At 45.6% G+C, this 22136-nt stretch overlaps 1 protein-coding gene across 1 annotated transcript in view; it reads right to left on the reverse strand.

The window, feature by feature from the left end:
* UBE2QL1 (ubiquitin conjugating enzyme E2 QL1) overlaps positions 1–22136 on the reverse strand; it is a 42031-nt gene that overhangs the window by 13402 nt on the left and 6493 nt on the right. The window lies entirely within an intron of this gene.

The raw sequence follows: 22136 nt of genomic DNA on the forward strand, positions 1-22136 counted from the left end.
ACCCCTGCCTGCTCATAGCATGCTCTAATGCAGGCAGTAATCCAGTTGGAGATTCGCTGGGTGGAGACAGGCGAGCCCTTCATCCTATCCGCCACAGCTACAAATAGCTGTGTCGACTTCCGGAAGGGCTTGGTCTGCTCGATATAGAAGGCCAGGGCTCGCCTGACATCCAGCGAATGTCCCCTCCTCTCCTCCTCCGACCCGTGGGGTTTCGGAAAGAACACAGGAAGGAAAATGTCCTGGTTACAGTGGAACTGAGATACCACCTTAGGCATAAAAGCCGGGTGAGGTCTCAGCTGGACCTTATCCTTATAAAAAACCGTGTAGGGGGGCTCCAAGGTCAACGCCCTCAGTTCAGAGACCCTTCTGGCCGAGGTGATAGCCACCAGGAAGGCTACCTTCCACGATAAAAGGAGAAGGGAGCATGTGGCCAGGGGCTCAAAGGGGTGACCCATTAGTCCGTTGAGGACCAAGTTGAGGTCCCAGGGTGGCACCGGGTCCCGCACCTGAGGGAAAGTCCTCTCCACCCCTTTAAGGAACCTCACCGACATGGGGTGAGAGAATAGGGAGCGGCCTTCCATCGGCTGGTGGAAGGCCGAAATGGCTGCTAGGTGTACCTTGAGGGAGGCCAAAGCCAGGCCCTGCAGTTTAAGCTGCAGTAGGTACTCTAAGATAGCCTGTATAGGTGAGAAGCTTGGGTGTAACCCTCTCGATACTGCCCACCCCGAAAACCTCCGCCACTTAGCTTTATATATTACTTGCGTGGACAGCTTCTTGCTGCCCAGGAGGACCTGTTGAACCTGTATGGAACAGGCCCTCTCTCCCTCCGTCAGCCACAGAGTCTCCAGGCGGTGAGGTGGAGGGAGTCCAGGTCGGGGTGCAACAATCTCCCGTGGTCCTGGGAGATCAGGTCGCATCGTCTGGGTAGCGGAATCGGTTCGGTGATGGAGAGGTCGAGCAGCATGCTGTACCAGTGCTGTCTCGGCCACGCTGGGGCGATCAGGATGATGTTCGCCCTGTCCCTCTTGATTTTGAGAAGGACTTGGGGCAGGAGCGGGATGGGGGGGAACGCATACATCAAGTCCCCTGTCCAGGCTATTAAGAAGGCATCGGACAGTGAGCCCGGCTCGCGACCCCTGAGCGAGCAAAACCTCGGGCATTTCCTGTTCCCGGCTGTAGCGAACAGGTCTAGACGGGGAGTACCCCACCGTTGGAAGATGAAAGCTACTATGTCCCGATGTAAGGACCATTCGTGGCGGGGAGAAAAGGATCTGCTGAGGCGGTCCGCCTCGCTGTTTCGTACCCCCGGGAGGTGAGAGGCAGATAAATGAAAATCGTGCCTCACCGCAAAGTCCCACAGGCGAATAGCTTCTTGGCAGAGCGCCGAGGAACGTGCCCCCCCCTGCCTGTTCACATAGAACATGGCTGCCGTATTGTCTGTGAGGACTTGGACTACCCTGCCCTTCAGGAACTGAAGGAAGGCCTTGCAGGCCAACCGGACCGCTCTGAGCTCGCGTATGTTGATGTGCAGAGCTCTCTCCTCCGGTGACCAAAGCCCTTGGGTGCCCTGGTTGTGACAAATGTGGGCTCCCCATCCCCGATTGGATGCGTCTGTGATGAGCGTCACAGATGGGATAAACTCTCTGAAGGGAATGCCCGTCATCACTTCCCTCGGGTCCCTCCACCAATTGAGGGATGACAGCACCTGTGGGGGAACCAGGACCACTCTAGTTAGAGAATGCTTGTGCGGTACGTACACCGAAGCCAACCACGTCTGGAGAGGTCTAAGCCTCAATCGTGCCAGCCTTACTACGTACGTAGAAGCTGCCATATGTCCCAACAGCTGCAGACAATGCCTGGCTGTCGTCATGGGGGACAGGTGGAGATTAGATATAATGGCCGCCATTGCCTCAAACCTCGTTTGAGGGAGGAAGGCTCTGGCTTGTACCGCATCCAACTTAGCTCCAATAAACTCTATACATTGTACCGGAGTGAGTGTGAACTTTTGCTCATTAATAAGCAACCCCAGTCTGCTGCATAACTCGCGTGTGAGGAGCAGACTATGTCTCACATGAGAACTTGACTTCCCCCTGATCAACCAATCATCTAAGTAAGGGAAGATTTGAACACCGCTGCGGCGCAGGTGGGCTACCACCACAGCCATGCATTTAGTAAAAACCCTGGGTGCTGAGGAGAGCCCAAAGGGTAAGGACCGAAATTGATAATGTCGCCCCGCTACCATAAACCTTAAGAACCGCCTATGGGCAGGCAATATAGAAATGTGAAAGTATGCGTCCTTTAAATCAAGGGCAGCATACCAATCCCCCGGTCAAGGACCGGAATGATCGTGGCGAGGGAGACCATACGAAACTTAATACGCCTAATATACTTGTTTAGGCGACGTAGGTCCAGAATGGGTCTAAGGCCTCCCTTCGCCTTGGGGATTAAGAAATATCTGGAGTAAAATCCCCGACCCTCTTCGGCCACTGGGACTTCCTCCACCGCCCCCAGCATGAGGAGCGACTCAGTCTCCTGTACTAGGAGTTGAACCAAGGCCGGGTCCCCAATGGGGGACAGCCTAGGAGGGGCGTTGGGGGGGAAGGCCGTGAGTTGGAGGGTATACCCCTTGGCAATCACCTCCAGGACCCACTGGTCCGTAGTAATGGCTTCCCACTCTGTAAGAAAGGGGCGAAGCCTATCTGCAAACGGCCGGTCAAGATCCCAGATAGAAGGAAGAGTACTACCCTCCTGCTCTGGGTCAAAAACGTTTATTGGCATTACCCCCTTTAGCTGGCCCGTTGGCCCCCCGCAGAGGACCCTTGACGGCCTCCTCTGCTTGGACCGCGGTAGCGCTCACGACCTCTCCTCTGCTGGGCAGGTCGAGGAGCCGGCCTGGGCGGGGGTGGTGGTTGCCTCTGGGCCTGTGGTCTGGACTGCTGTCTGGAGGCCTGGAGGGTATATAACCCAAGGGACTTCAGGGTGGCCCGAGAGTCCTTAAGCGCATGCAGTTTGTCATCTGTCTTTTCTGAAAACAGACCCAGACCATCGAAGGGTAAGTCTTGTATGGCCTGTTGAACCTCCTGGGTGAGGCCAGACGCCTGAAGCCACGAACAGCGGCGCATCACGACCGCCGAGGCCATTGCTCTACTAGCGGTGTCCGCCGCATCGCTAGCAGACTGTAGCGCAGCGGTTGCCACCGCGGCACCCTCCTGGAGTATCGTGGAGAAGTCTGCCTCCTGGTCAGGGGGTAGCTGGGATGCGAACCTCTGCATTGAGGCCCACAGATTCTTATTATATTTCCCAAAGAGGGCCTGGTGGTTAGCTACTCTAAACTGCAGCGCCACAGTAGAGTAGATCTTTCTCCCGAATAAGTCCAGCTTACGGCCCTCCTTATCCTTGGGAGTGTTCCCCTGGTTCCCCTGACAGTCCCTCTGGTTGGCCGCATCGATCACTAGGGAGCTTGGCATGGGGTGGTTATAGAGGTACTCGAAAGGTTCCTTGGGGACGTAATACTTCCTCTCCACCCCCTTGGAGGTGGAAGGCAGAGAGGAAGGGGTCTGCCAGAGCTTTCTTGCAATCTTCATGACATTGTCATGCACTGGCAAGGTCGCCCGTGATGGCCTCACAGAACTCGAGGGCCCAAAGAGGGGGTCCTCCTCCTCAGACATGAGCCTGAACTCCATGCCCAAGTTCTCAGCAGCCCTTTTTAAAAGGTCCTGGTGGGCACGGAAATCAAACAGGGGGCCCCTGCGATCTCTGGCTGCTGCCTCGTCTGGTGACGAGGAGGAAGATAGGGGTAAGGGTCCAGTGGAGGGTCCCTCCCCTGGGTCCGAATCGTCCTCCGAACCCTGCCCTTGAGTCTTAAGGAGAGGAGGCACTGGGGGGGCCACCGCAGATTGTATTGATACGGAACCCTGGGGCATAGGAGCATTCCAGGGTCCCCAATACGGCCACTGCCAAGGCGCCTGGGTCCACCCAGAGGCTTGCAGGGTAGGCGGTTGCAGCCTCACGGCCCTCTTGTCACCGGAGCCTCCCGTACGTCGCTTATTTCCCCGACGTGTGGATCGGTCCGAAGAGGATGACGTGGACCGGTGCTGACGTCTGCGGTGCCGGCGATACGAGGAGGTCGGGGACGACGACTATGTAGCGGACCTGCCCCGGCGGCGAGATGACTTGCGGTGCCGCTTACCCCCTCAGGATCGAGAGCGGTGCCTACGATGGCGACGCTGAGGGGACTCCAGTCGCCCAGCCATCGGTGCCGGGCCCATCGGCGCCGCCGGGTGCGAGCCGCTGACTCTCGACACGGCCGACAGTGACCGGGATTGGTGCCGGGACGGGCTCCGCACTGACGATTGCGAGCCCAAATTCCGGTCCCTGCTCAGGTCAGAGCTGGACCTGCGGCTCCGACGATGGACTCGGGACCGCCCACGGTGCCGCGGTGCTGAGTCGCTCGACGACCTAGAGTCGGAGCTCGGAGGGGAGCCGACGCCCTCCACCCTCCGTGACCGTCTGGAAGGAGACTTGGATTGAGAGCGTCTCCAACCACCAGGACCACCCAGCGCGGGTTTGCCCCGAGACGCAGGTCCCTTGTCCCTCGGCCGAGGGGGGGACGGAGGCGTAGGCATGGCCATGAGGGCTCGTGCCGCAGTAAACGCCTCCGGCGTCAACGGCCCTTGCGGGTGCACTCCCCCACCCCCAGGAGTCGGGGGGGCAACCCGCGCGGAGACCCCGGGGCCGGAGTAGTCTCTACGGCCCGTGGCTGGGGTGTCTCCGTACTCCCTCCGCCCTGCGAGGGCCGGGGGGAGTCCTTAGGTGCGGCCAGGGGCCGTGCCGTCTTCTTTGGCCCCTTCGAGGCCCGCTGCGGTGCCGAAAGCGGTGCCGGTGGGGGGGCGCTCCGCACCGACGACACACTCGGTGCCGACGGAGACCGGGACGGCTCGGAAGCTGGTCGGAGCGTCGACTCCATTAGAATTGCCTTTAGCCTCGCATCCCTTTCTTTTTGAGTCCGAGGCTTAAAGGATTTGCAAATTCTGCATTTGTCTCAACGGTGTTCTTCGCCAAGGCACCGGAGACAGCGGTCATGTGGGTCACTGATCGGGAAGGCTTTAGCGCACAGATCACAGTTTTTAAAGCCTGTAGAACCCGGCATGACTCCCAGTAGAAGAAACCCCGTCCGGGGTTCTGACTTATCACTATAACTAACTAACTTATCTAACACTATAACAACTATTGAACAACAACTCTAAAATCAGTAACAACAACTAGGGAATGAGCTACTTGCACGCAGCAAGAGGCGATAGTTCCAGCAACCGTCACAGGCGGAAAGAAGGAACTGGGGACCCGCGGAGCCAGCAGCGCCCTTTATACCGCGATATGAGCGCGGCACTCCAGGGGGCGCCTGAGCTGGCCCTGTGGGGCTTGCTAGGGAAAAAGGTTCCGGGAATCTGTGCACTGGGCGCGCACACACCTATATTGGAATGCATATGAGCAATCACTCGAAGATAGAACCTATTACTCACAGGAGGTTGGGCATGGGCCAACCCAGGAGTGGGTGGTTCACACAGGAAAGCAGAGTAAGTCAGGGCCCAGGAGTGAGGGATCAGGGTGACACAGTTACACACCAGTCCAGATTGCAGGGGGGAGGAATGTCACAGTTCACCTGTTACAGAGTCATGGACAATTCAGAATCACAGGCCCTCAAATGCTTATGGATTAAAGTTGTAACTAGTAAAACTAAATACAAGGTACTGGTAGGCATATGTTACTGACTGCCAAACCTCACTAGAGAACAGGACAAACTGCTCCTTAAGTATTTGTTCATAATGTGTAGAAAGAAATACTGGGTTTTCATGAGTGACTTCAACAGGGAAGACATTTGCTGGACACCTCATGCAGCCACTACCAAAACTTCCTTGGAATTTCTAAAAATAATACATAATTGAACATAAAATATACTACACCAAACATGGGTCAACTCAATATTAGTCTCATTCTGATGGACAAAGAAGAGATAATTGCTCACCTAAAAATTAGATGTTGCCTGGGTACCGGTGATCATAATCTGATTACATTTACTTTGTGCAAACAAAATATGGCATAAACTAATAATATGTGTATCTGGAACTGTAAAAGGACCAAGTTTCCAAAATTGTCAGCATAACTGACTGGGAATATAAATTTAAAGAGGCAAGTGTTAACAGCAACTGGGAATTGTTCAGCAGCATCCTACTGGTTGTCCAGAAAGTCACAATGCACAGGCACAAAATAAAATAAAAATACACTGGGCAAAAGGCCGTCCTTTTTGGAAGCAGTAATAAAACATGAAAAACTACATTTAAAATATAAAAAAGGAGAAATAAATTATAAGTTACAAGTTAAAAATGCAGGTGACTGATAAGGGATCAATGAAATATCAATGGCCAATAGGGTTAAAGACAATAAGAAAACATTTTGAAAAACATATTAGGAACAAAACCAAAAAATCAAAAACCCAGGTTACGTATAAGTCCACTGCTAACTGCAGATGGTAAAATTGTAAATACTGATATAGAAAAGGAAGAAATGTTTAATAGATATTACTGTTCTGTATTTAGAATGAAGTGGGAATCTGTATCCATCACATATAATGTTGTGGATGGAAGAGAAACTTTACTATTGGTAACAAAAGAAGATGAGAGGAAGTATCTGATACAATTAACATTTTTCAAATCAACTGGCCCAGATAACTTATACCCAAGATTCTTAAAGGAACTAGCTGAGGAGCTCTCTGAACCCTTAATGTTAATTTTTAACAAATATTGGAAAACGGAAAATTCCAAAGGATTGGAGGACTGCCATATACAATTGCCATAATATAGTTCCAATATTTATAAAGGTTAAAGGGGACAACCCAGGGCACTATAGACCAGTAAGCCTGATATTGATCCCAGATAAAATAATGGAAAAATTAATTTGGGGCTATCCGCAAAAATTTAGAGGTTAAAAATATAATTAATGCCAGTCAGCATGGTTTCATGAAAGGTAGGTCTTGTCAAACAAACCTGTTGTTTTTTTGACAGGGTTATAGGTCTGGTTGATAAAGACAACTAAGCTGATATAGTATACCTGGATTTTTCCAAGCTACTTGACATTTTGATTAAAACACTTGCATTATATAGAACGGAGAGGGCACAGATTAGATGGATTAAAACAGCTCACGGACAGATCTCAGAATGTAGTTGTTATTGGATATCAATGAGCAGGACAGTTTGTAGTAGGGTCCACCAGTGATCAGTTCTTGGTCCAACACTAGTCAATATTTTTACCAATGATCTAGCTGATGTTATAAAATTTTTGCTGGTGAAGTTTTCAGATGTCACAAAGATTGGTTGAGTAATATATAATGAGGAAGACAGGTTGAGCTCAATTCACAAAGGAATTTAGGCATTGCAATGTTCAATGTCACAATACTTAATTTTAAGTGCCTAAAAATCATTGGATTCATGAGGCCTGAGTCAGGTGCTTAGGCTGTCTACACAATGACTGGAGGGAGACAGGCACCCAAGAATGGGATTCATGAAAGCCAGCATGCAAGGTAGTTCCCTGTCTAAGATGGCCAATGGGAGAGGTGTGTCCTAAATCCCAGTCCTCTCATGAAGTTTAGTGCCTAAATTCAGGCTGCAGGTAGGGGCCTCTCTCTGCCTGGGATTCACAGTTGTGAAAACACTTAGAGTTAGGCATTAGAAGAAGCTTTCATAACCTTTAGCCCGATGGTTAGGGTATTCATCTGAGATGTAGAAGACCCCTGGATCGAGTCCCCCCTTTGCCTGATAAAGAGAAGGCATACAAATATAGGCAATAAAGAAGGCAATAGAGAATAGAAAGAGAAGGCATACATATAACCACAGGTCTATGGGATATTTTGATGTGGCACTGGCTCAGTCTTTCCAATTTAGATAAATATTTAAAGTCATTGGTTACAGCACTCATGCAATATGTGGGAGACCCAGGATCCCATCCCTCCTGCTCCAACGTACACTAAGCTGAAAAGTTAGGGAGGTTCCCCTCCCCCTCTGCTGTTTTGTGTGGAATTAGGAATGCTCTGAGCATGCCTACTGGATTGGGCCCTGCAAGCAAGTTAAATGGAGGAATGTCTATCTTTCTCCATTTCATTAATCAAACTGGTGCTCCTAGGCATCTGGACACCTAGAATGAGGCAGCAGTGTGCATCCCCACAGGAGAAATATAGGTGCCTAAAGATCTTTTACTGCAAAAACTTAAATGCTGAGTGACTTTAGGAACCTACAAGGTTTAGCAGCAGTTGAGCAGAAGGCTTTTGTAAATCCCAAATTTAGGCACCTAAAGTGGCAGTTAGGCAACTAAATCATTTTGTGAGTCCAGCCTATTATTGTTACAGAGTGATCTGGCTCACCTGGTTAAATAGTCATAATCCAACAAAATCAGTTTTAATACAGGCACATGCAAGGTAACACATCTGGGAACAAAGAATGTAGGCTATCTCTTCAAGATGGGGGACTGTCTTTGAAAGCAGTGACCAGTGGTGTACCGTAGCCTGCATTTGCGCCCCCCATGCACCTCTGCCGCACAGGGCAGGGGGAGTCCCGGTGACCCCAGCTGCCCCAGGGGAGGTCTGTACCTGCAGGGGGAGAGGTCTGAGGCATGAGGGGGAGTGCAAATGAAGGCTTGGCTCCCACTCCCCTGCACTTACCCGTTGTACGGCGCCCACCTCTCCCACTCCAGCCCCACAGCCTGGCACTGGCTCGGACCGAGGCGGCCTCATCCGTCGGTCTGGAGGGGGGACCGAACCAGCCCTTCACAACACGTTGGGGGAGGGGGGGGAATGCAGGAGTGGGAGCAGCCGCCCCCTCAGCCTCCTGCACCCCGCACCCATTGTGAAGGGCCAGCCCGGCACCATGCATTTACCCGCCACTCCAGCCCTGCAGCCCAGCACCGGCTCAGATGGGGCAGCCTCACTCCCCAGCCTGAGGTAGGGGGGACGCCAGTCCAGTCCTTCACAATGCACAAGCCGGCGTCCGGCGGCCTGTCCTTCCTGACCCCCCCAGTACGACACTGGAAGTAACTCAGAAAAGGATTTAGAGGTCATTGTAGATAAAAGGGTTAATGCAATCATTGGATGTATAAAAAGGGGACTACCAAGTAGAAGAAAGGAAGAGACTTGCCTTTGTACACAGAACTGGTAGATTGTTACTTGAACACTGTGTCCAGTTCTGGTGTCCACACTTCAAGAGGGATGTGGAAACATTGCAGAGAATTCTAAAGAAGGCCACAAAAATGATCCAGGAGCAGAAAAACAGGCCTTACTTTGTGAGGCTTAAAGAGCTCAACTTATTCAGCTTATCGAAGAGACAGTTGAAGGGTGATTTGATCTCTGTGCCTAGGTTCCTACACATGGAAAAGATATCTGATATTGGGGTGGGGGGAGGGGCACAGGGGATGTGTGTGTGCTCTTCAACCTTGCAAACAACAACGTAACTTGACTAATAGCTGGAACAGCTTACCTGGGAAGGTGGTGGACTTGCCATCACTTGGAGTCTTTAAAACGATATTAGATATACTTTGGAAAGATATGTCTTAATCCACCTTCTGAAAGAAACTGTATGACTTGTGGGCTTGTGTGTGCAGGGGCAGGGAGGGGACAGGGAAAGGGGTAGACTGGATAGTTGTACTCAGAGGTGTATTCCTAAACTGCAATGTTTCCCCATCAGTCTGGCCCTATAACCCTGCCCCCACACTGCTTTCTAACCCCACCTCCACATTACTTTCCAACCTTTCCCCACGCTGCATGGGAAGGGGCACACAGCAGGGTGGGGCTGGGCACAGTGGTGTAGTGGAGCCAGAACACTGTTCCAGCTCCATTACACCATTGTTCATACACCACTGGTTTTGGATCTATGAATCTATGAATCCCCCGGTTCATCCCCTTTCTTCACAGGCCACGAGAACAAGAAGCTCTGCATTTTGTCTTCAGCTTACTCAGAATACTTGCAGCTCTGCATTATGACTGTGACTAAAATAAAATCTTATGCTTCAGGAAGGAATTCTTCGCCCACTACACAACTGTAGTCTGGGTTTTGCTTTGCACCATCCTCTGAAGCCTGAGAGACTGGCCCCAGGTGGAAGCAAGACAAATTGTAAGGATCCACAGACCTAGAACCCAGGGCATTAGGCCACTGAGGGAACTGACATCTCTCTGTTGCAACTGGTAAACAAACTGGAGGATTGGGCCAAAAGAAATCTAATGAGGTTCAACAAAGAAAAGTGCAGAGTCCTCCACTTAGGAAGAAAGAATCCCATGCACAGCTATAGACTGGGGACCGACGAGCTGGGCAGCAGCTCTGCAGAAAAGGACCTGGGGGTAACAGTGGATAAAAAGCTGGATATGAGTCAGCAGTGTGCCCTGGTTGGCAAGAAGGCCAATGGCATATTGGGCTGCATTAGGAGGGGCATTGCTAGCAGGTCACGGGAAGTGATTATTCCCCTCTATTCGGCATTGGTGAGGCCGCATTTAGAATATTGTGTCCAGTTTTGGGCCCCCCACTACAAAAAGGATGTGGACAAGTTGGAGAGAGTCCAGCGGAGGGCAACAAAAATGATTAGGGGCTGGAGCACAGGACTTATGAGGAGAGGCTGAGGGAACTGGGCTTGTTTAGTCTGCAAAAGAGAAGAGTGAGGGGGGATTTGATAGCGGCCTTTAACTACCTGAAAGGGGGTTCTAGGGAGGATGGGGCTAGGCTGTTCTCGGTGGTGGCAGATGACAGAACAAGGAGCAACGGTCTCAAGTTGCAGGGAGGGAGGTCTAGGTTGGACATTAGGAAAAAGTTTTTTACTAGGAGGGTGGTGAAGCACTGGAATGGGTTACCTAGGGAGGTGGTGGAATCTCCATCCTTAGAGGTTTTTAAGCTGCGGCTTGACAAAGCCCTGGTTGGGATGATATAGCAGAGGTTAGTCCTGCTTTGAGCAGGGGGTTGGACTAGATGACCTCCTGAGGTCCCTTCCAACTCTAATATTCTATGATTCTATGATTCTATGAACTGGAAAGCTAGACAGAGTAGCATCCAACAATTACTGGAGGGTTAGACACTGCAGAATGTACTTCCTGAAAAGGTCAGAGCAACAGAACCCTGCAGCTGCCTGATTGGTCCACATCAACTACTTAAAGCAGGAAGTTGGTCTACGCAGTGTAGTGGAGATGGCACACAGAAAAGGATTTAGGAAGTCGACATAAGTTACACAAACTACTCTACATAGCTTGCATAACTCCTGTTGATTGCTGCCGAATTTCCCCGTAAGTATAGACCAGGCCTCAGTCTCTCCTGTGGAAGCTGTTGCACTGAGGATAAATAATTAGAGTCGCTGGAGTAGGAGGGCTGTACCCTGGGTCTCCAAACTTTCAGATGAGTGCTCTGACCAGCAGACAATAAAGTCATTCTTCTGCTTGTTCTCTCTCTCTTGTCCAAATGACTCTTTGAGATGGCGAGACAGCATAGGCACCTAACACCAAAAGAGGATCTGCAGCTGAGAATCCCAAGCAGTGATAGGTGCCTCCCTGCAGGCCAGATTTAGGCACCTGTGTCTGAGACAGGGGCAGGGCTTAGCACACACATTAGTCAGCATCTCCCATTGACTATTTAGCTGGCTTCCTGCCTAGCATGCTGGCTTTTGTGAATCGCATTCTGAGGTGCTCCCCGTTCACTGTATAGGAGCCTAGGCACCTAACTTAGGCTTTGTGAATCACAGAGATTTTTCTAGGGACCTAAAAGTTAGGTCTTGTGCCATTGACTCCTATTGTGCATTCAGACCACTGTGACTCCATGAGTCACAATCTCTCTCCTGGTCTATTCCTTGGATACCACTATTCACTTTTTATTTTATTTTTTGTGGCCCCTTACTGGGAAAGTCAACAAAATAATTATCTTGCTCATAGTCACATTGACGGGTGTACAGCTAGAAGGCTTTGAACAAATATCTTTGGAAACCCAGGGTTTCCTAAACAATAATGGTAAAATAAATGAAGGTACAAAATTCCTTTGTTTTTGTAGGATATGTTCACCATGACCTTGATCCATCAGAACATTTAAACACATGCTTACCCTAAAATATGTAAAATATTCCCTTTAACTTCAAAGAAATACTCATATATCTGAAGTTAAAAGTATGCTTAAGAGCTCTGCTGGATTTGGGACCATGGCATCAGCCCAATAATGAATTGCAGTGTGCCAAAGCACAATTTTTCATGTCACATTTTAATACACAAATATTTCCCCCCTCCCAATTGCAGGCTTTTAAATCTGCTTTAAAGTATCTGCTTATGAGATATGGTTAATAATATCACAAACCTGATGAATAAAGCAAAAAAATATAAGTAAATAGCTGCAGCAGAAGCGAATTTTGAGCAATATTCAGAATGGTTATTTGCAGATCTATAATTTCTGCAGTAACTTTTCCATGCCCCTTTGACCCCATTCTGCCCTGTATGGGAATAAGCCATGGAAGCAAGTGGAAACTCAGTAAGTTTCAGATTGTGGAGTTGTCCTTGAATTATTCCTTTTGGGGAGGTAAGTGTTCTTTGCCCACCCCCCGCCATGGAAGAGACCCAGGGTTCCAATAGCATAGTTGTTAACAGTCATTAGTATAGTAGCCCTTAATATAAATAGCTCTGAAGACCTGCTTAGCTTCAGAACAATAATAGCTGAGTCTGGTTCAGGAGCTCCTAATTTCCTCTAATCCTTTTCTGATAGCTACAGAATGCTGAACTACATTCTATGCCATCCCCTCTACTAGTACAGAGCTAATGGCATTGCCTTGCTGGATTTCAGTGTAGTTGAAAGTCATCACAGTGACTATCGACTTTTACAATACTTCCTAAATGACAAAGATTTTGCAGGACTGGGCTTTATGTCAGCAGGGTGCAGAACCTATGGAGTGGATCCTGCATTCTTCTCTGATTTCCATGACAGATTTGGGGAAGCAATAACTGCAGGATTGTTGAAATGCTAAATGCCACAGATATTTTATGAAAAATAGGTTCTCTACATTCTCATATATAACTGCCAGTGGAAAAATTACTCTAAGATTATTCCCAGGATAGTATAGTAATTACTGATCATATAACCAATAATACATGTCACATTTGTTCATCTTTCTAAAAATACAATTTTTCTAATATCAGTATTTGACATAAATTAATTTTCCTTCCTATTATGGAAAATCTTTGTTCCATACATCATCACGTGAAAACTTTAATAAACAATCTTTGGAAACAAGAAAAGAGAGGTCCCTGACAGAAACAGCAATACTATTCCATCTGCAAGTTGGAACTGGAGATACCTTGGCAGAGCTGATTGCTGGGAAGTTTGCATATTGCCTTTCTGCACTACATTTTGCTCAAGGTCAGTGCTATAAGTCCTTCACTTTCACAAGCACTAAATTAAGCAGTTTATATAATTTTATTAAATATAGCAATTACAAATGAAATGGCTCCGGTATAATCTAATTTAAAAATGTAACCACCAATAGGTGTCCTCAAAAGTATTTTGTTCCTCACTATTTGCAGGGGTGATGTCACCAAAGTGAAATAGAAAACACATGCCTTCAGAAGTCTGAAGATGCCACATTTCACAAATGAAAATAGATTAATCTTTTTATCAATTTATTTTTGTATATTACATTTATTTATTGGAAGGCTTGGTCTACACTTACCCGGTGATTTGGCCGCAGTCGACGTGAGTTACACAAGCTACGTAAAGTAAACAACTTTACGTAGTAGCTTGCGTAACTCACGTCGACTGCTGTACTTCTGTTCTGTGCGGTATATTCACTGCACTGCGCCGACGGGAACTGTGTTCCCATCGACACAGCACTATGCTACTTGAGGGGGTGGTTTTAGTATGTCGACTTCCTTATCGATTGAGCGGGTCTATACTGACCACTCAATCAATCCAGATAAGTCGATCTGACGGCGGTGACTTTGCCGCCGTCAGTATAGACATAATGTCAGTGATTTACTGCTTGTGGGATTTTGGACTTGATCCTGCAGTACTTTTGCAGGAAAATCTCCCACGAATGTCAGTGAGAGACTTTCTTGTGCATGGATGGCAGGATCAGGACCATCGACTAGTGTGCTTCTTCCTCCTTGCTTTTCTTTGCTATATTCATAAAAGTGTATCCAGTTGTTCAAAAACTGACTTTTAAATTAAAAATACATTTATATCTATCTGCCTCTGCAGTTACTTAGACAGTCCTCATTTTCACAGTATTTGAGCACCTAACAAACATTAATGGACTTATCTTCACCACAACCCCCTGAGGAAGGAAATAGAACCCTCATTTTACAGTTGGCAAACTGAGACACAGAGGGTAAATGACTTGGCTAAGGTCACACAGAATGTCTGTGGCAAAACTGGGAACTGAAACCAGATCATCTGATCCCAGCCTAGTGTATTAACCACAACAATATCCTTCTCTTCTATCTACTTACAAAATAAATATATCTTAAATATAACCCTTCTGCAAACACCACAAAGCAGTTGTTTGATTAGATGAATATCATTTTCTTCTCCATGGCTATTTAAACCTTTGATATGACCTTATGATATTTTACTGCTGGAACGGTGAAATTGACAAGAAAGCTCAAGCTCGGCTGCTGGAAGCTCTGGTGGCTGGATCCTGGCTCCCGGCTGCGAGCTGGGATGGGAGAAGCGGCTTCTACACCTGCTTCCCTCTAGGAGCCAGGCAGCCTTGTCAATTTCACAGCTGAGCCTGGGGCTGGCTTCTGGCAGGGAATGGGAAGAGGCAGGCAGCCCGCCAGGAGCCAGGTTATGGGGCTTTCAGCATGGTCTCTCAGTTCCCCACACTGCCTCTCTTAGGTCAGTGGAAGTGTTCCTGGTGAGGACACACTCCACCAACCCATGGAGGGTAGTGTGGACGTCAGCTACCGCGGCTGTAAGTTGATATATATTATGTCAACTTATTTTTTGAGTGTAGACAAGGCCTAAGTAACATCTATCTCTACTCCACCACATAGGCAAATGAAAACTGACTATGAGAAGAGTGCAGGATGTAAGTAGTCTTGTAAAATAGGAGAGATGCTCGCTCTCCCTCCCTTTCAGCCACCACTAGACTTTAGATTTGCAGATGGTCACCAATCTACTATTCCATCAGCAACTGGTTGTACAGGTTCCATGAATATCTGAGAACATGTACAGAACAGGACTCCTTGGTTGAAGTAGTTTGACTCTAATAAACACCACAAAATCCTAAAAGCAGAGAGAAATGAAGGGTATATAGTGTAAATGTTTCTGAGGGCAGGCATATATATATGTATGTATGTGCAGTTTATATGTGTGTGCTCTTCCCCACTGCATGGCTATTGTCTGGAGTGGCACAATCTGTGAATAGACCCCAATCTAGAGATCCTACTCTGGAATGGTAGTAATTTTGATATCTAAAATATAGGTTCTTTTTGTGCAGCCCGTGGTGTGGTGCAAATTCATTTCCATCAAGACGCATCCAACTCTCCTCTCAAAATGTGCCCTTTTTTCATACTGTTGTCATGGTAGTAATAACAGATGGATGGATACATGCTAAGCAAGCCTGAACAGGGTCAGATTGTCCCTGCTTGCTTAGCCAGGCACGTCCAAGATACTGAGTGCCCTCTGCTCCCACAAACTTCAGAGAGAATTGAGGATGCTCAAAACAGCACTGAAGTGCTTGGCACGTTGCAGTAATGAGCCCACAGAGTGCAATTACTTTACTCACACACTTAAGTACCACTTAAACCTGTGTCAGACCAGACTCAAGAGGACACAGGCTGTGCAATAGCATAATGCTCATCAAAAACCTGGCATTCAATTAAACAATCATGACAGTTCAATCCTTTGTACATTATATTTATTATACATTTTGGGCCAAACCGTAAGTCCTCATTCAGTCTTTACTAGGTTCTTACTCAGGCAAAATATTCACTGAAATTAATGGAAGTTTCGCTTAAGTAAAACCAGAGGCAGAATTGTATCCTTGTGACCCCTCTGCTTGGATCTCCCCCTTCCACATGGAAAGGGGACTCAGCTGCCTCATGGCTGTGTCCCCCTTTGCCAGATCCTGCTGATGGTACTCTGTGGATTAGGATTTGTATGGGAGAGCAGGCAGGATGCGGGGGATTCATCCTCCCAGCCAGCTTAGCGGAGCTCACATTGGAAAACTAATACAATTGAGATAGCCAACATTCCACTTTGTGGAGAAAGGTGTTCCTGAAGGGGTGTCCCTGGGACAACCATGGCCGAACAAGACTCTGGCAAAAAGACTCCAGTGATTCAAAGGTCAAAATTACTGCAGAAACAGAGCTTCCATGTGGACATCCCTTGCCTCGTGAGGATCCCCGAGGATTTGTTCCATTCCTAGGGGATTTTCAGAGCTTGAGGGTGGTCCCACAGCCTGGTCATGCAGCTCAAACCCTCCCCATCTTACAGAATAGCACCTTTAGGCTCCTCCCAGAAATCTTCCTGCAAGAGAGGACAATTAGGCCTTGAATAAGACTTCAGGATTTGACTCTGATTTCAAAAGTGTGTTTCTTTACAATATTTGACAAAAAAACCAACCCCTACACAATTCACTCAAGTGAGCAGCCCCCCTAAAATAAATGGGGACTACTTGTATGATTCAGGCTCCTTGTTCAAAATTTCATCTAATCAGTTCTGATCAAAGCAGGTGTTTCTTAAGAAATCATCTATTCAGGATATCAGCCAAGTACTGCAAGGGAGAATTAGTTCTATGTGCCAGGAAAGTATGTTTTAAAAACAGTAATTTTTCTCAATTTTAGTGATTTAACTAATTTGATAATTATTTTTAACAATATGGTGCTACTTTAGAGTATTTTAAAATCTTTAGAATAGTCTCCTTGTGTATACGTTGAAGGGGTAAAGATTATTTTCTCCCTGCTGTTTAAAAGAATTAAGACATCTTCCTATCTCAGTGAGTTGGAATCCCTGTGTCTCCACTCCAACTCAGCAGAATAAATTTGCACAATAATACACTCTATGTTCAGGACAGCAGCACAGTGCTCATGAACAATGTTTTTTCAGCTCATTCATCACTTCCCAGCATCTCAATGGTGCAAATAAAAGATCAAATTTAAAATCTGAGCTTCATAAATTATAGTAAAAACCAGATCTCAGATAGCTAACATATCTGATTTTCTTCATGTATCTAAGTAATATTCCTTATTTTTCGTCTTAAAATTCACATTCTTTCTTGTGACACGCCTGCTACTTAATGATCATTATATTTGTCATTTCTTATAGTCTTGCATACCACTAAATGTGGTTCTCAACCATGGTCAGGGCCGGATTTAAAGGCAGGTGACCCAGGTGATTGGGCTTGCGGGATCCCAGGCTCGGGGAGCTGTTCTTGTTGTTAGCAACAAAAGAGAAAATAGAATGTTTGAAGAAAAATGTTTCAGGTAAACACTATTTAATACTGGTTCACCCAGTGCTGGTGCACAGTTCAATTTCCTGATGTTAGTACATTTTAGTTATTCATAAAATTAAAAAGTTTCTGTAAGCTTAGAGAAAATGAACAATTTATTTGCTTATATAGGGCATGAATATATGAAGATTTACAGATCCGAGAGTGCCAATTTATTGTCTTATATGACAGGAATAAATCATGCATGCAAATCATGCATCTAAATCATGAAATGGGCTACAAATTCAATAAAAAATAAGGTATTCAAACATTTAACAAATGGAGGGGGGGGGGGGGGCGCTGAAGACACTCCTTCCCTGGGGCACCATTTGATCTAGAGCCAGCCCTGACCTTGGTTCTAAAGCAACATTTGCCCTTACCACCTATGCCTGAAGTCATTCACCTGTGGTAAGCCCAGGAGGCATAACTAATTAACAGAAAGCAATCACATGCTAATGTAACATATAAAGCTCTATGTGGCTTGGGTTTTGGCTATCTGAGGCCTTTTCTACACGACAAAATTAAGGCTATGTCTCCACTGCCGGTGGCACGGCTGGCAGTGCAGGATCAATTTTGCAGGTTCAGTTGAGTGACAATTGAATCCCGAAGTTGATTCTGTAAATCCACCCTGGCAAGAAGCGTAGCACTGCGTCTACTGGAGGGCATTTCCCATCAGCGTAGCACAGTGGAGACATTGTGGTAAGTAGACGTTAGGAAGTCGACGGGAGATATGCAAGTTACTCTATGTACTTGCGTATCTCCTGTCGACTGCCACCGAAATCCGCAGCCAGCGTAGATCAGGCCTAAGACAACCTAAGTTAGGTTGATGTACAGTCATTGCAGTAATTACTGTCCACATTATGTCCCCCTCTGTTGGTGGTGTGCGTCCTCACCAGGAGCACTTCCACTGACTTAACTGTGTGGGGCTTTGCGGGGCATTGACCACTGTAGCCTCCTTGGGGCCAACAGCCCAAGCTGTGAGCTCCACGCAGGGCTGACAAGTAGTGATGTAAGTGTCTGCACAAAAATCGCGTCACCCTACCTACATCGACCTAAATGCTATGCCTCTCATGGAGGTGGCATTATTAGGTCAATGTAGTGGGCCACTTACATCGGTAGGAGTAACAGTGTAGTGTAGACATTGACAGAGTTATATTGACATAAGCTGCCTTATGTCTACCTAACTCTGCAGTGTAGACCAAGCCTCTGACTATCGAGCTTCCTAGGCATAATTGCAGCAGTGAAAATTAGCTGAAGGGTCCATGCTAATGAACCTTAGATTGAATATCTCAAAGTTAGTGAAGGCTCATGGATTTGGAATTCATTTCCACTGTTCATATCTGAAAGAGGTGGAGTCTGTCAAAAAGACCATCTGTTTGCTCAGGCTTTTGCTTCAGAGGGTAAAGGTGGGAAATATTTAGGTTATGTTGGATATTAAAAAAGCCCTAGATTTATCAACTAAAATCAAGCTGTAAACACTTACTGATGTGACAACACTCATAGCTAGTTTTTTCCTATTAGATAGACAGATCGACAGATAGATCCAGGTCCTGTCTGCATTCTCATGCTTTTCCTACTTGCTACAAGCACAAGAGTATATTTTTCTTGACAACAGGGAAGCTTACCAATGCCCCAACCTGCAGAGTTATCATGTAGCTGGTAATTATCTTTAACTGTTTTGTCCCCTCACCCAGAAAGAGAACATATGAAACACAGTGACTAAAGATAGGACAACCCACCAATATTACTAAACCAATCCAGGGATCCTGAAACAATTAGGTAAAAGCTTTCCTGCTACTTCAGCAATTTCTGTGATTTCTTATTTTCACATTCATATCCATACTTCTTTCATCATTTTACTAAAACAGATTCAAGCACGTCCTCTACGTTGGGAAGCAGCATGGCTTCATATGACTTTTCAAACAGAACTTTTTTTAACATGTAGTAAATAGGAATATATTTTCTTGAAACTAAAGAAAACAACTTATGAATTTTTCCTGCAAAATATAAAATGGAGATGTTTTGATTTAGTTGATTTAAGGACTTAAAATCCTCTTGTTTAGCCTTAGGGATGTTCATCAATTTACCTGATTACCCTGTGCAATTTGCAAAACCACAAATAAAGTGATTCAATTACTTTTACAGCAATAGAAACTACTTTGGGATATATTTTGAAGAATGTTTCCTTTTTACATGTTTGTTTGCAAGTACCAAGATAGCATTATACATCAAATACTTCGATGGGATATGCACTGATCTCAGTCATGCAACGTATTATTAAATAAATGTGAGCTACAGCAGACTCCCTGCTTTTTTATTACAGTTATATAACTGGCACTACTCCCTTTTCCTTTATTCGGTGAATAATAACATTTAATATTGTCAGGACAATACTTACTATTCTAGAATGATTTACAAATTTCTGAAGACCAAATCATTAAGCAAAAAGATCAGCCATTAAGAAAAATAAAAAAGTCTTCACTTCATCTGCTACAAATTAATAATATTATATGTGCAGTTTCCTAAGGCTAGCCCCATAGATGTAGAGGTACAAGGTTCTGCTGGGTCAAGAGTTTGATACAGATCCCTCCAAAAAAACAAACAACATTCTGACCAGGACCTGAGGGAGTGTCGGATGATGATAATCAAATGTATTCTTCTAAAGTCAACTTAACTAATTGGATGAAATCCTGGCCTCACTGAAGTCAATGGGAGTTTTGTCATTTATAACAGTTGGCCAGGATTTGACCTCTAGTGTGGGCAATTAGGCGTAATCCACACTAGGAAATTATGTTGGTATAACTTCATTGTTCAGGGGTGTGAAAGATCCACACCTCTGAGCGATGCAGTTAAACCAACCAAACCCGCCGGTGTAGACAACACTAGGTCGATGGGCGAATTCTCTTGTCGATGTAGCTACTGCCTCTTGGAGAGGTGGATTACTTATACCAGTAGTTCTCAACCTTTTCAGACTATTGTACCCCTTTCTATAGGCTGAATTTGTCTTGCGTACTCACCTCACTTAAAAACTACTTGCTTAGAAAATCAGACATAAAAATACAAAAGTGTCACAGCATACTTTACTGAAAATGTACTTACTTTCACATTTTACCATATAATTATCAAATAAATTGAATTACTGATATAGCATATATAGCAGTATAAACAACTCATCGTCTGTATGAAATGTTGGTTTGTATTGACTTTGCGAGTGCTTTTCATGTAGCCTGTTGTAAAATTAGGCAACTTTATCTAGATGAGTTGACGTACCCCTTAGAAGACTTCTGCGTACCCCGAGGCTACACCTACCCCATGTTGAGAACCACTGACTTAGAGAAATAGGAAAACCCCTTCCATCAGTATATGTAATTTCTGAAGCAGTACAGCGGTGGCTCTGCAACATTTTAAGTGTAGACAAGCCCTTAGGTTTTGCTCACCAAGTTGTCAGCAATGGGTGCAGCAGGAACCAATTATACAACAACAGTAATAATAATAATAAAGTCCTTTTTAAATTAGAGTTAACGGCCTGATAATTTTTTAAAAAGAGAGATCCCGAAGTAAGGCAGAAAATATGGGACCAGACCTTTGAGGTATAGCACTAAGAACGTCCTGCAAAGTGCTAAGCACCTTCAATTCCCCATGTAAAATAAGGTTGCTTTTCAGCTCACAGAACTGGGTTCATGCCGATAACTCATGCCATTGTGCTTAAAGAAGGGCTCAGTTTTGCTCCTACTGAAGTTAATTACGTTTTGACATTAACATCAACAGGAGGAAGACTGGGTCCTATCACTTTTACATATCAAATATGCTGTTATCACTCAATGTAAATAAAAGGAAAGGAAGAAAAAAGCAAGCGCTCATAAATCTGAATTTCTTTCACCGTGGAATTTACCGTTTTAACCAAGACATTAATGCTAATTTGCAACAAATGTTTTATATAAACATGCCTGTCTTTTTAACTCTTTTTAATATATAAAGGAAAAACCTAATTGCAAATGTATGAGATGCTGATAAACTTTTTAGCTCAATGACATGATTAATTTTAATAACTTCTCTCTTGTGTCAATATTAGCTTGCATACTAAAATATCTACATTATATAACCTAAATACTCCATAGTACATATGCACTAATTCAATGGAACTTAGATCATGTCTTAAACATGCATACTAAAATGGCTTTTAAAGATAGCTTTATAAATATCATGGCCTTCTTTTATTTGGTACAAGTAATCTTGTGACTCTGTAAGTTATTCTTATGTGTGTGTTCTTCGAGATATAAATGATACCTCCTATTGAAAGCTTTACTTGTCTTGTTTTATATTATTTATTTATTTCGGTGGCCTGCAAAATCTTTTATTTTTCTCCAAAATTAAAAAAATTTAAAAAAACCCAACCCCAAAACAGTTTTAGAGTTGAAGGCCCCAGTCGTTCACAGGGAGTACTCATGTACTTAAATTTAGGCAGGATCAGAGTCTTCAAAAGCAAGGGCTGTATCCTGCACCCACTGAAGTTAGTGGTAAAGTTCTCACTGATTTCCATGGTGCAGGATCAGGGCCCATACACACACAACCTTTTCATTTTTTGGCACTCCTCAAAACTTATACAAAGATAGTAAAAACAAACAAAAATGTGTTTTCCAGTGAGATGTTGTATG

The sequence above is a fragment of the Emydura macquarii genome, unplaced genomic scaffold (genome assembly GCF_026122565.2).
Source record: "Emydura macquarii macquarii isolate MOO-44397 ecotype Brisbane River unplaced genomic scaffold, CSIRO-AGI_Emac_v2 contig_320, whole genome shotgun sequence".
In the NCBI taxonomy this organism is placed as follows: Eukaryota; Metazoa; Chordata; order Testudines; family Chelidae; genus Emydura; species Emydura macquarii.